We start from the raw sequence: 13,850 nt of genomic DNA on the forward strand, positions 1-13,850 counted from the left end.
TGTGTGGACGAGCTCACAGCCCACCTGGTGTTAAGTGGTTACTGGAACCCATAGACATCTACAACCTAAATGCGCCACACACGCCAGATATAAGTTCTAAGATCTCAGTATAGTTACAACGGCTGCCCCACCCTTCAAACCGAAACGCATTACTGCTTCACGGCAGAAATAGGCGGGGCGGTGGTACCTACCCGTGCGGACTCACAAGAGGTCCTACCACCAGTGGTAATGTAATTCGGAGTATTGATGATGATGTCGTGATGAGAGAGAGTAAAAGTGCGAATCGGTTGTAATAGGGAGGATCGCTGGTTCCTCCATTCAGTGATAGATCCCCTCCTCCTTGGGTCGCTCTCCTCATTACTGAAGGTCGTGACTCTTCCGCTGCATGAATCTCTCTTGTACGCTTGTTCTCCATCTGCTGTTATCCTTGGCCTTGTGTAGGGCATTGTAGAATTTGATGTCCAGACAAGACCGAATATCGTCCGACTATCTCGTGGGACTCCGTCCTCTAGGACGTTTGCCCTCCCTCTTCCCTGTCACCATCAGCTGCTCAAGATTGTGACTCTCCTTTCGAGCAATATGTCCAAGGAACTCCAATAATCTAAGATTGCATATCGAGACAGATACGATGATATAAGATTGAAACAAATCTTTTATCAGTGAAATAGTGAAACAATATTTTTATGAGATATTCTTAACACGTTGAACACTTCTTGACCCACCGGTCATTAGCGTACCATTATATTATACCATTCGGGCCAACCCAAAATCAGGGAATCAGTAATTCCCACCGGTGGGCCTAGCGTACTTATACCATTCGGGCCAAGCCAAAATCAGGGAATCAGTAATTTTTAACAACTTGAGATTTTCGTTCTAAAATTTATAAAAAGCGATAATTTGCACGGAAGATAAAAATTAGCGACTTATATCTAGTTTTTTAGGTATTTTAAGGCTTATTTAAAAAAAAACACAAGCTTCTATTGAATTTGAAAACCAGGCTGCTTGTTTCGGCTAAAGGACCACGCGGCTCACTTCCATACCCTTTTTGTTGGATAGCTGCAATTTGTGACTTGTAGGAAGTAACACAAAGCTCAACGGTGATTACCGTGGTCTAAATGAAAATACTCGATTTTTCATGTGGCGTTCAACGTGGTAAAACATGTCACAGAACACATTATACCTAACCCATGCATCAGCCCGCTGAGTTTCTCGCCGGATCTTCTCAGCGGTTTTCCGATCCGGTAGTAGAGTCATTCGCGAAGCAGTTGCTCTTGAGTTGTTAGGTCTCCTTCGGAGGCGCTCGGGCAGCTGTGAGCAAATCCCACCCCTCCTGGCTGAGCTTTTCTTGGCCACCTGTCCTGGTGAAATTGGAAAGGTCTCCGGGCCACCAGTAATCCTTCAATCATAAAAAAACACATTACGTTGTTAGGCATTCAGCTTCAAAGAGATTACGTAAGAACTGAAATTCCTTGAAACGTTAAATGAGTTCTGAATTATAAAAAACGCTAACTCCGCAATATGTGTAGAGCCACTTAACGACGTCAGCATAAAGATAATAGGAAAAAGTTAAATTATGTCGATTTACCGTCTCGGAATGGATCCCGGAGACCGCAGTAACTACGCTCCAACGTTATAAAAGTTGAATTTATGACTAGAATCATTTCATTCTTTTCCCTAATTCAAGTCGCTTTTCCGCCTCGCATCCAGGTGCATGAAGTCAACTTTTTCGGAATGAATAAGGGGAGGCTTTCGTATTTAGATTTTCTTCGACTGCTTTCGTTTTATTGGACTATTTCGTTTTGATTTGTTAGAGGGGATCAACCTTTTGGATTTAAGAAAGTTTTGCTTAATGCGTTGCTTTTCAACTACACCAGATTTTTAAGCCTGTGTACGAACAAAATGTGTTAGCTTTGCCAAAAAAGAGTACATTTCTGAAAAATGCGCTTTGTGAACAGAATTTGACACGTAGCCCTAATCAAGGCGAGCAAATACAGGAAGCGAGATCGTGAGAAAACGGTTATGTACATTACATGGGTTTAAATGTCAATAGGGAGTAACACCTCTCGAGTTTGAGCACAATAGAAGGTTTCTGTCGATGAAAATTTCATGCGTTAAGGATTTCGCAGAGTGTCGGGTCGGTGGGCAAATATTCGACCTCTCCATTACTTACGGTCGCCTAACCTCCGGCGACGGAGTCGACCGCGCGCACCGACGGTTCCTTATAAACAAATTGTTTTATTTCGAAATTGACGAAGGTATTTTATATATATAAAACTTACGCCGCAGTTACAAGAAAGTTACTTGGAACTTGGATAGCTAGTATGGCATCAATTTGGCCTTGGGGAATATTCGAAAGGAACGATTTTATGTTCGTTTGAATCTCTTTTTCTGTTTCAATTCAGTTGTTATGTTTGTGTGTATTATTTTTATTAAATATATTTGTATCCAGCATGTACCAATACTCCAGGAGCTGGCTTTCGGCTGAGTACAGTTATGTTTTTTTTTATTTATTACCTAGATGCGTGGACGAGCTGTTATAAATGGTTCCCGTATACAATAGTGCTAAGGAACCCCATTACAAATCACAAAGTCAGCAGTTTTATAATCTCTTTATAATTACTCGTATAATTCAAGTCAGTTTGAAACCATCATCCGCGCGCGTGACACTTGCCCTAAATTGAGCCCAATTTATTTAAATAAATCTATTCTTTATTAATTTCATTTTTTTAAAAAGGCCTTCGGCCAAATCCCTATAACAATTTGGTGGCAGCGGTGGGATACCGAAGGTTAAGGTATCCCTGGGACGTCTCCGTCCGGGCTCATTAATTAGTGAAAAACTAAAAGTGAAAACTAAAGTGACTTTGCCGCGAGTGTCAAGAAGTGCATCAAACTCATATCCATCTCAATTCCAATAATTAAGAAGAATTTCGTGCTCAAATACGCCGCATTATCCTGGCGAACACTTAGTCTCGACCCTGAAAAAATAAAATATACCAGTTTCCTGAAAAACGTATTATTTAAAAACGAAAGTAGCTTGCTTTCGTCTTGTTACGCGTTACGCTCCTGAAAAGAAAATAATTATCAAACCTACCTGTTGTTCCTGTGGAAAATCTGCGAGTCCTAAGGCGTGTGGCGTTTCCTGAAAGAAAACAAGGTGAACCAGTCATGTTCCTATACCTCTGTTGCTGCGTGATCCTGTAAGTGAATTTATTTACCAATTTACTCCATAGTGAAAGTGCATATCAATATCAGTTGAAAATAATCAAGTGCGTAATTAAAGTGAATCATCGTGACTGAAAATCTGTGTTTGACGAATTGAAGAATTAGAAATAATATAAAAGAAAATAATTTTAATAATATTAATCATAAGTTGCCAATATTGTTTTTAACATTATATTCTCACGGGTCAATTCTTAGAATTATACTTGTCACTCACCACACCTGCATTAACTACTCAACGCTATCTGTGTATCAAATTACTTAGGTGGCTGCCTATTACACCGTATAGTATCATTGTTCACTATATTTTATTCTATTTCATTTGTGTGTATTAATTACTTTTAGCTATGTCTCAAAAGGAGTCTCAATTTAAACTAGAAAAAACCGATAACGTAACGATTGCTATATTATTTAAATTTATTAAACCATTTGACGGAACACGCGAGAAATTAAATTCGTTTCTTTCTAACTGTAGTAATGCCATTGAATTAGCGTCAGAACCACAACAAGAAATTCTTTTTAAATTTATATTATCACAACTAGAGGGAAAAGCCGAAATAGCCTGTTCAATAAAAGAATTCAGTAGCTGGGACCAGTTACGTGATTTTCTAAAGACACAATTTGGGGAAAGAAAGCATTACGCCCATTTATTAACCGATTTGCAAGAATGCCGTCAAGGCATTAGTGAACCCGTCAGCCAATTTTCTCTACGCCTAGAAACTTGCCTCTCAAAATTATTAACAGAAGTAACCTTATCCAATAAAAAGAAGTCTGAGCTTAGCGGCCGCGTAGCAGCCATGGAAGACTTAGCTCTTCATACATTTTTACTCGGCCTTAAGCCTGAAATTTCTAATTTAGTCAGAGGTAAAAATCCATTAAACCTCAACGAAGCTATTAATTTAGCAATTGCCGAGGAGAAAATATTAAATTTATTTAACAAACGTAACCCTTCCATGCCACAACGCCAGTCCCCAAAACCCTTCCAAATCTCCAAACCTCCCAACTTCAACGGAAATCTTAGGCCTCAACCTCAAATACAGAGACCTTACAATCAAAGCAACCAAGGTCTGTACTGTCGTTACTGCAAAACCCAAGGCCACACAATCGAAACCTGTAAAAAACGTGAATACAATAATAATCGATTCAAAATACCTCAACCCTATTTTCAACAACGTCCAATTCAAGAAAACTTTAAACCTAATCCTGCTCGCGTAAACTGTTTAGTTGACGAAAATTATACCTACGATGATTTCGAGCCGCAACCATCATCTAGCACAGATTATGCACAAGATAATCTTAATCAGAATTTAAACGAATAAGGGACTCACGAAGGTGTCTCGTGAGGCCCAAACCGCAACTTCAAGCTAACTGTAACGATAAAGACACCTTTTCTATATCCAAGGACCACATGGGTAATCAGCCCCGAGCAAGTGTCCATAATTCAATTCCCAAGGACCACACGGGTAACCAGCCCCAAACAAGTGTCCATAATTCAATTCCCAAGGAACACACGGGTAACCAGCCCCAAACAAGTGTCCGTAATTCAATTTCCAAAGACCACACGGGTAACCAGCCCCAAGCAAGTGTCTACATTCATCCAATATCAAAACACAAACGCAATATCATTGAAAATACAATTACAAAACAAAACGAAAGTAAAATTTATGAACTATCTTGTATTTCTAGTAAAATATCCTTACCCCATGTACTTGTTTCGACATCTATATCCTTCAAGCCGCTCACTTTCCTTGTTGACACTGGATCCTCCGTATGCCTCATAAAAAAAACATCTATTCAATCATTTTCACACATAAATCTCATAAATAATATAATTAAATTAAAAGGTATAGATAGTACGGAAGACCCCGTACCTACTTTGGGTAGTTTTGATCTTAAACTTATATTTGGAAAAGAATCAATTCCTTTCACTTTTCACGTAATAGACAAAATAGATTTACCCTATGACGGAATAATAGGCACAGATTTACTCACCCGTTTTCAGTGCTCTATAGATTACAATCGCCAAATTCTCTACTTAAATAAAAATAAAATTAAACTCAATTTCACGGATCCCACTTACCAAATTCCGCCTCGCTCAGAGGTAACTGTTGAGTGCTCAGTTACAAATCCTGAGCTAAGAGAAGGTCTCATTCTTGATCAACACGTAAGTGATACACTTTATATTGCTAATTGCTTAGTGAAGGTAAAAAATAACAATCGTGTAAATCTTACTGTCTTAAATACCTCTGAAAAACCTGCTATTATAAATTCTAAACTTCAACTTACTCTACTTCCAGTTGACTATGAACTCTGTAAATCGCAAATCACAACTAAAACCTGCTTAGATAGAACTAATGATGTCCTTAAATTATTACGCGTATCACATTTAAATAGCGAAGAAAGTGAAGCCCTTTACGATATGTGCTCTAAATATTCTGATATATTTCACCTCCCTGATGACTTACTCACCTCGACTGACGCCATCCAACATGAGATTAGAACTTCTTCCGATCAACCTATTAATGTCAAATCCTATCGATTTCCTGAGATTCATAAACAAGAAGTAAACTCACAAATACAAAAAATGCTCGACCAAAAAATCATACAACCTTCTCTATCTCCTTGGTCCTCGCCTATATGGATTGTCCCAAAAAAGACCGATGCCTCTGGTCAAAAGAAATGGCGGATTGTAATTGACTATAGGAAACTTAACGATATTACTATTGGTGAGACTTACCCCATACCTAACATTGTCGAAATTCTTGACCAATTAGGAAACTCAAAGTACTTCACAACATTAGATCTCGCTTCCGGCTTTCATCAGATAACAATGACTCAAAAAGACGCTTGCAAAACCGCGTTTAGTGTCCCTCAAGGACACTTTGAATTTACAAGGATGCCCTTTGGCCTAAAAAATGCCCCATCAACTTTTCAGCGCTTAATGAACAATGTGCTCACTGGCCTACAAGGTGAGCGCTGTTTTGTGTATTTAGACGATATTGTGTCTTATTCTCATGACCTTAAAACTCACATTGAAAACCTCGGTGCAATATTCGATAGACTACGTAAATTTAACCTAAAATTACAGCCAGACAAATGTGAATTTCTACGAAAAGAAGTCGGCTACCTAGGTCATATAATTAGCGAGGAAGGACTAAAACCAGACCCTAATAAAATAAAATCCGTTAAAGAGTTTCCAATCCCAAAATCCCCCAAGGACATTAAATCCTTTTTAGGACTAATATCATACTATAGACGCTTTATCCCAGAGTTCTCCAAACTATCAAAACCACTCACATCCCTCTTGAAAAAGGATGCATCTTTTCTTTGGACCAATGAACAACAATTAGCTTTCGAAACGCTCAAAGATAAACTCATTACCTCTCCTGTATTAATATACCCAGATTTTACTAAACCATTCAACCTTACTTGCGATGCATCGAACTATGCAATATCAGCTATCCTTTCGCAAGGTCCTATAGGTAAAGACCGCCCTGTAGCCTATGCATCCAGAACACTAAATAAATGTGAAATTAACTATAGCACAACCGAAAAGGAGTTGCTAGCTATAGTTTGGGGCTGCAATTCTTTTAGACCGTATTTATTTGGTCGTAAGTTCACCATAGTAACAGATCATCGTCCACTAAAATGGCTATTTAACCATACTGATCCAAGTAGCAAACTACAACGTTGGCGTCTCCAACTACAAGAATTTGAATACGAAATTATATATAGAAAAGGCAAATTAAATTCAGCAGCTGACGCTCTATCTCGTTATCCCGTTAATCCTGTCTATACCGAAAATCCTGAAAACTTAAATGAAAATGAACTGATTGATCTGGGTCCATTAGACATCAGTCCCTTTAATGACGAAGTCCCTGATTTTACGCCTCTAAGTCCAAGTCCTAACAATTTACCTGATACTCTGCTCCAACCAGAAATTGTACCTGAAATCACTGATCAAAATCCAATAATAGAAAATGAACCCCAACCTTCTAGTAGTCAAGCTCCTATTCTACAACAACCTAATACTTTAATAAGCCCCCATAACTTACCTGATCTCGACGACACCTATACTAAATTCTTAAAAACTCCTTCAAGCTTTAAATACGATACAGCCATTTTTGAACATAATGATAGTATAATAAAAAGCCAACACAAAACTATCGTAATACCTGCATCCCTTGATTTAGATGAGTCAATTCCCTATGTTCAAGAAATCTTATTAAATTCACCAGATTCAGAATCATTCACGAATTCAGAGAAAACCTTACTTTCCTACAAAAACCTTTTACTTAATGATAAAAACTATTACTTTCTATTTATAAAGGTACATCACTTTGATAATTGCACCTACAGTGACATTTTTGAGTCATTAAAAGCCCTTAGAAACCATTTAATATCCATGAATGAAACTATCGATAAAATAAGCATCACTGACTTCAAGAACCCGTTCGATAAACATATTTATGTAAAAATCTACAACATACTTGCTCACTTATTCCATAATACCGGTATCCAAATACACATTTATAGGAATAAAATATACTATCCTTGCCCTACCGAAGTCCAAAAAATTCTCCGCGAAAATCATGACTTACCTGTCGCCGGACACCTCGGTTCTAGTAGAATGTTCAATAAAATCCGGGAACAATTCTATTGGAAGAACATGCGTAGTGAAATAGAAAATTATGTTAAAAACTGTAATCAATGTCAAACTAATAAAGCGCTCAGGAAAATCAACCGTGCACCAATGCAGATAACGACCACCTCAACAGCTCCCTTCGAAAGATTGTCCCTAGATATAGTTGGTCCTCTCCCCGAATCCGGTACAGCAAAAATTAAATACATCCTTACCCTTCAAGACGATCTGACTAAATATTCTGTAGCATATCCCATTCGCAGTACTACCGCTGAAGAAACCAGCGATTGTCTGATTCACTTTATTTCCTTATTTGGCATTCCCAAAACCATCTTAACCGACCAGGGTTCAAATTTTACTTCTGAAATGTTTAAAGAAACATGCAAATTCTTAAAAATTAAACAGCTCTGGTCGTCTCCCTATCACCCACAGACGCAAGGTGCATTAGAAAGGAGCCACTCTACATTGAAAGAGTATTTGAAATCCTACGTATCCGAAAACCAGGACAACTGGCCAAGATATGTATATACAGCCATGTTGGCATATAATACTGCAACCCATTCAACAACAAATTATACGCCTTACGAGTTAATTTTCGGTCACAAACCCGTTCTTCCAAACTCCATTTATGAACCAGCTCCAAATGCAACTTACCCTGATTATATTCGAATGCTGCAACATCGCCTTAAAGTCACTAGAGAACAAGCTACTAAACATACACTGAAATCTAAAGAGTCTTCCAAGGCCCGCTACGACGCCCACACTCGCCCAGTAACTTATCATGTTGGCGACTACGTTTATTTGAAAAATCACCTCAGAATGCGCAAGGCTCTTTCACCTATCTGGAAGGGTCCTTATAAAATAATTAAATTAAACGGTAGGAATAGTTTAACCTTATTAATAAATAGGCGTCATGTAATTCATCACTATGATGAAATAAAACTAGCACGCCGATGTAATGCATGAAATTATTATTATATATGTTTAATAAGTGTTTAATATATAACTATATTTAATACATAACTATAGTAAGATACGTATATTAAGATTTAGTATAGTTATTATTCCTTTACAGTTCCTTGTCTTCAGCACACGAAACATTCATTGAACCCTCAATGAATACATCTGGTATATACTTTGACCCTATCGGGTCACTCAAAATAATAGACGGACATCTTAGTGTAATAGTTCCTGTAGATATTTCTTACATACAACCACACATTATAAATCTGAACGGTGTGATAGGCAGTTCAAAATTTCTGTGTAGGCAAAGTGCTCTCTACTCCAATGTCGAATGTTTAAACTTACACCAGCCGTTATCAATAAGATATAATGACATAGTTCGCGACTTTGAATCAATATCACACTTAATCGAAATTAGAACTAAAAGGTCGGCCTGGTTTGGTGGAGTCGGTACTTTGTCCAAACATCTGTTCGGTACAATGGACGAAAACGATGCCATACGTTATAGTAATGCCATTCAAGTTATAGAAAAAGACCAAACTAAATTATCTAAATTAATCAAACAAAATATTTTGGTAACTACATCAACCATCTCTTCTTTTAAAGATACTTTAAATAAAATCAATATCAATGAACAACAGCTAAACAGTGCAATTGATACTCTAATGCATGCACAACAAAACTCCACATTACTTTCCGACAATCTACTTCAAAGGTCAAAACTTAACGAAATATTGAACGTTCTAGAGAGCAGTTTGTTAACACTATCGTTTAAATTACAAGATATTATTAACGCAATTATGTTCAGCAAGTCAAATATTTTATATCCGTCTATAATAACCCCGAAACAATTGTTTTCAGAGCTTGTAGACAATTATAGATTTTTGGCTGATTATCACCAATTCCCCATAAGTTTGTCATTAGATAATATTTATACACTAATGAATGTATCTGAAATCGCTACCTATTATAATAACAATAAAATTGTATTTGTTCTAAAAGTACCACTTGTCGATTCAAAAGATTATCACTTATACCATAGTATTCCATATCCAGTCATTATTTCTAACAAAACATACGCAACTATCATTCCATCAACTAAATATATCGCCATCACTAGAAATAGAAATCATTATTGTAAGTTGAATAGTTTAATTAGTTGTAAGGTAATATATAATTTAAACTACATTTGTGAAAACATAGATGCCTATTCCAGTTCTAGATCCCCGATCTGCGAATCGGAAATTATTTCTAAAGCCTTAAACTCTGTACCTAATGTTTGTAAAACTAATTTTCTTGGAGGTCATTTAGATATTTTGCAACCACTGTCCAATAATAGGTGGGTCTTTGTAATTACAGAACCTTATAAACTCTCCATAGATTGTCAAGACCAACCCAGTACAGAGATAATAATAGTAGGTACAGGCATCATTAACCTTCCCATACATTGTGTAGCATTTTATAAAGATTCAAGGTTAATACCAAAATATTCAAAGATAATAAAATTTCAACCAATTATTGTAAATTTCAACCTTTTAAACGACTCTTGCTGTAATTCTGTAACTCTATACAAAACTAAATTGCCTTTATTAAATTTATCTAATTTTAACCTTGATTCTATCACCTCACAACAACATACACAGATAAATAATATTATAAAAAGTTTAGATACGATTAATGAAAAGCCGCATATTGTTCTATACGGCGAATATTATTCATATACAACCATAATTATTTCTATTATAGTTATTATTTTTATTTTAGCTCTTTTTTATAATGTTGTAAAATCGGGCACTTGTCACCGTCTTTTAAAATTCAAAACTAAATTAAATATTGAAAAAACCGAAGAATTATCGGAAGTCGCCGCCGTCTCCCTTAGTGTGCCAAAACTCCGTACATCTTTTTCCTAAACTTAACCCTTTTGGGGTAAGTTTACTCTCGGCCCCGGGGCTGTTATAAATGGTTCCCGTATACAATAGTGCTAAGGAACCCCATTACAAATCACAAAGTCAGCAGTTTTATAATCTCTTTATAATTACTCGTATAATTCAAGTCAGTTTGAAACCATCATCCGCGCGCGTGACACTTGCCCTAAATTGAGCCCAATTTATTTAAATAAATCTATTCTTTATTAATTTCATTTTTTTAAAAAGGCCTTCGGCCAAATCCCTATAACAGAGCTCACAGCTCACCTGGTGTTAAGTGTTTACTGGAACGCATAGACATCTATAACGTAAACATGCCACACACCTTGAGATATAAGTTCTAGGGCCTCAGTATAGTTACAACGGCTGCCTCACCCTTCAAACCGAAACGCATTACTGCTTCATGGCAGAAATAGGCGGGGCAGTGGTACCTACGCGTGCGGACTCACAAGAGGTCCTCCCACCAGTAAATTATGTGTTCGTTTTTGTACTTTTTGACGGTTTTTTGCATAAAATATCATCCGCATGCAGTATTATAGAACTTTCCGTTCAACTGCTTTAATTATTGACTCCTGTAATGATTTATGTGACAAGAATATTTCACAATAGGATTTTAAAGAAACACAATAGACCAATCAGACTTTAAACGAAACTATAAATCTAAATCTGACGTAAATGTACCTATTAAAAGTATTGTAGACCCATACAAGTACCGATATCCTGCATATTTCTGACACGAATAGATGGTGCATTTCAAAAACTAGACTTTTTTTTTATTGCCCCTGTAGGCAGACGAGCATATGGCCCACCTGATGGTGAGTGGTCACTCATGGACGTCAGCAATGCCAAGGGCAGAGCCAAGCGGCTGCCTACCGTTAAAAGTACAGACACATATTGTCTGACTATAAATTTTTTGCCACTAAGCTATCACCCAAGAAATTTTCCAAATTGAATAAGCATAGTTGACATGTATTACAAAGTATGTATTGCAACTCGTCAAATAGCAAAAGAATAGAACATTCCGAAGTCATTTATATGTCACACTCAAAGATCACATTTCAATGTTGTGCAATGTATTTTTCAGCGGTTAAAGCGGACATGTGTGAGATAAACATAGCGAGCTCTGGCGGAGCGTGCGGTCACGACATTGACTGAGAACCTGACCAGGATTAGTCTATCGGATGCCCGAACCCGACCGATTTCGCTTTATTAAGACAAATAGACACGCATTTTCAACGCACAAACGTACGTCGATAAACACACGAAATTTCCTTCGGAAAATAAATGTGTTAAAGAATGATGAATATCTTGTCGAAAAACCTTGCACCTTGCAATGTGTATTTGAATGTTTCCTAAATAATTTACTTTATTTATTATTAAAAAAAAGAACACAATATTCCTAACCTAAAAGTACATGTTATTATCAGCAACATGCTTCGTCAAATTACAGAAATAGAGTTATCAGCAACATGCTTCGTCAAAAAGTACAATACTTACTTTCAGCTGCAAGCGATGTCAAGTTTCCTAAATTCAACACAAATGGGATAACTGATGATCGGTAACAGGAGAACATTTATGTTTCACAAATATATCTATATATTAATACGTGAAGCAAAAACTTTGTATCCCTTTTTACGAAAATTGCGCGGACGGAGGAGTATAAAAATTTTCCACACTTATAGAGAATATAGAGAAGAAGTGCACAATGCTAATATTTTTTTAAAATAATGCATAAAAGATACATTAAATCAATAAAGAAAACATTACACACGCTACATACCATGTATTTGACGCACACACGCATTGCATACTATTTATTGTCAAACTTTTGTTCTTGAGTCTGTTGGCAAATTGCGAATAGATTAAATATTGTTTGTCTTTGTTAATATTTTTTATAGTGTAGTCTTAGCGAAATTTGTGATTATAGAAGTATAAAATACAATCATAATAGTGTAGAAACTTACAATTCCAATTAATTATAGTCGAATTTCGACTACTGCGGGACCTCTAGTTTTTTATAGATAGTCGATAGTATCAGATAGTCGATGTCATCGATGTCACCATTTCATTAATAACATTAACATATGGAAGGTGGTGACATCTAAGATTCAGGGTTTGCAATCAAATTTTGAAATAAAATGATCTCATTTGGCTACTAAAAAAATCGCAGCAAAAATATCCAATCTTAATCAACGCTTGTTTACTGCAATCTTTTGTTCGGCTCAACCGAGAATTAAGCAATGGTCGGCATTGACCACAACGTTCACCCAAAGCCTTAAATTGGAACATGTTTGTTAATCCGATGTGTGTTTCCATCGAAAGGACAGTGACGAAGTGTGGGTCGCTTCGGATTATTCTATCGGCCAGGCCAGCGGTATCCTTTCGTCGAGATAAATGTTCAGGACATTTTTCGCTAAAAATCTCGTAGATATATCCAGGAAGGCAGATTGACTAAGGGTAAAGTATAAGACACAAATTTTAGTCAATAATAGATTTGTGTTCTAGTTACGAGTTATTATTATTCGTTGTTTATTACTCATTTTCAGTGGCTGTTCCGCTCATTAGTTAGTTTTTCTGGCATGAAAATAAAGATTGTAATCCACATGATGCTAAGCAATTACTAGAAACGGTATAAATTTCAAAGAGGTTTCGAATTCTGTCCTACTATTGGCACAAATCATTGCTTTAATTGCTCACAAGAAGCGTTAATATTAATCACAAAATAAGAAGGCGCACTGTGAATCTGTTATCACTATCTTTATAACTGCACTGTCATCCATTCAGTGGAACTCGGGTCTGCGGTCTCAAGTTGAGTGTCAGCATTCAAGTTATGATGCCTACGGGCTAAAGTAACTACTAAACATCACGTGGGCTCTGACCTCATTCGTCCATCCAAAGCAATAAAAATATAAGATAATCAAAAACGATATTAAACTATTAATGTATAATAAAAGTTTGAAAACGACTTAAAAATAGAGAAATCATTTTAATTTTGTTTTGGCGCCTGAAAGCTGTGTGGAGCACACATCGCTGCAGTGGTAATTTGAGAATTCATGAACTCAGACGCGCATTTATTTAAAACCGTTCTCTTCGTTTTATTA

General features: G+C 36.6%; 1 long non-coding RNA gene across 1 annotated transcript; it reads right to left on the reverse strand.

The window, feature by feature from the left end:
* Positions 1-322: 322 nt before the first annotated feature.
* Positions 323-12,341, reverse strand: LOC134198899 (uncharacterized). Its single transcript, XR_009973174.1, has 3 exons — positions 12,247-12,341; positions 1,586-1,822; positions 323-1,396 (listed from the first exon to the last, which is right to left on the reverse strand). It is a non-coding gene; the product is annotated as an uncharacterized LOC134198899 (long non-coding RNA).
* Between the last annotated feature and the right edge of the window lie 1,509 nt (positions 12,342-13,850).

The sequence above is a fragment of the Bombyx mori genome, chromosome 5 (assembly GCF_030269925.1).
Source record: "Bombyx mori chromosome 5, ASM3026992v2".
In the NCBI taxonomy this organism is placed as follows: domain Eukaryota; kingdom Metazoa; phylum Arthropoda; class Insecta; order Lepidoptera; family Bombycidae; genus Bombyx; species Bombyx mori.